Source organism: Etheostoma spectabile, chromosome 12 (assembly GCF_008692095.1).
Source record: "Etheostoma spectabile isolate EspeVRDwgs_2016 chromosome 12, UIUC_Espe_1.0, whole genome shotgun sequence".
NCBI lineage: Eukaryota > Metazoa > Chordata > Actinopteri > Perciformes > Percidae > Etheostoma > Etheostoma spectabile.
Window position 1 is genome coordinate 436,830 of NC_045744.1, and position 1,986 is coordinate 438,815.

The following is a 1,986-nucleotide window of genomic DNA, read 5'->3' on the forward strand; positions in this document are numbered from 1 at the left end:
GGTGGGATTGCTGTGGACAAAGTCCACATGGGGATAAGTAAGATAAGTGAGATGGTTAGAGATAATGAGGTGGAACCATGTATCAGCTGATTTAAATAGCTCACTTTACTGTATCATGTCAACAGTTAACGTCATTTAATATTGGATGTGACGTTTTCTTTTGTGAGGTGCTGATGTTCCACCAGAGCAAGTTCCTTCCATATTTAGCAGAGCCACCGCCGCTGCGTCCCAAGACCATTGGGATTGGGTTTAGAAACGTAAACAACCCCTGTCTGTTTATTTCTGTATTACCCATGGCTGTGTTCCCATGTTAATCACTCGGCTCTGATCAAACTGGGTTTTCTGTACATCAGAGATCTAGCTACATGTTAGCATCTTTGAAGCTTTACAGGATTCATTACAGAGGTATTAAACTGCAAGGTATCTTCTACCACACCACAAAACGGCTGGGGGGAATACAAAAAACTACAAAGACACTGGAACCTCTATCTGTACTATGTATTTAGATTTCTGCACCCCTGGTTTCCAATCAAAATACACATAAAAAGAGGTATTAAATGAATGACCTACAGCGAGATAAACTTAGACAGACTGTGTGAGGTTGTAAGGAACACGGCCGACAGGTTTCTGAGTGTTTCTGTTCCAGGTGGGGAGGACGGGAGTTCAAGCTGCGCTCCTGCACGCCACAGAAATGCCTGACGGCCATGTTTAGTCAGGAGGCTGTCCCGCTGGAGTTGTGCATTTAAGGGGTGGGTGGGATGCAGTGTGGGGGAGGGGAATTTGGGCCCAGGGGGTAGTTGTCATGACAATGGCATGGGTCTGGACCGATGGGGAGCATCTAATGATGAATAATTATGCACTTTTTTTATTAATATTGCTATTCTTTTTTTTCTCCTCCTGTTGTGATAATCGTGACCTCGCCCCTGATTTCCTGGTGTTTGGAAAAGCAAGAAATGACTTTGATGAATGGAGACTAAATGGTGTTGCAGAGAATTTTGTTCACTGCGCATACAACACTCCCCTCAGGCAGGGTCGCTGCCTTTTAGTAATATGTGCTCTCTGGGTCACATGTATTTAATATTCCATGGGTGGCTGTTTGCAGCCTTGCCAAGTGCAGCTAATGACACCGTGCTAGCTTGTGCGCGGTGAATGAATGCAGGTGCTGAGCTCCGCTGATGATTTTACAGTAAGCACACGTTATAGCAGAAAGGTTGGAGTTAACAAGTGTTAAGTCGAACAGGAACACCACATTGGGAACTTAATTAGTCAGCTAATGAAGGTGATCTAAAACCTAAAGGCTGAACTGCTTTTTGTATATTTTAATTTACATAAGAGAACTCAAAAACTACTGCAGGAGTGTCAGAGATGAAACAAATAAGACACCTGCCATATCTGAAGATTTACATACAGCCTCTATAAGAATCCTTTAAATTGTGTTTTTTCTGAAATTACAAAACAAGCACATTACCTCATTGGCGTGTCATGGTAGCTTTCCTTACAGATACTTTAGGTTGAATTTGAGATGTGTCTCTGAGCATTATTGTTGAAAATGATGTCCTTCCAATGGCCTCATCTTTGACTGAGAACACTTTCATTGGAAGTAATTTCTACTAAAGAATCATTTCCTATTTTTGTAGTAACTGTGAACTAATCATTTTGAGTTTAAGGCAGGTGTTGTATGTATTTTATTGTCAAAAACCTTGATAAAAAGACCAATGCTAATACTTTCTGTATGCCTACCCTGTATGGCACTCACCCCACTTCAGACTTCAGTCTCTAAAAACACAATTCACAAACGCATGCGTTAATTGTTTGAAAAAGGGTGTTTTATTTTCTGAAGCAACTGGACATTGTAGTTTTTAGCAAACAGTACTGAAACAGGAGGAAATGTATTTGTTTGGAAGTATTTTCAGCGGCAGGTAAATCTGCATTTGGTGGTCTAGTGTGTGGGATTGAGTCAAGTGTGTGTGTGTGTGTGTGTGTGTG

General features: G+C 41.4%; 1 protein-coding gene across 1 annotated transcript in view; it reads left to right on the forward strand.

The window, feature by feature from the left end:
- Window positions 1-1,986, forward strand: part of LOC116699375 (receptor-type tyrosine-protein phosphatase N2) — a gene marked incomplete at its 3' end in the record, with an annotated part of 318,251 nt that overhangs the window by 222,691 nt on the left and 93,574 nt on the right.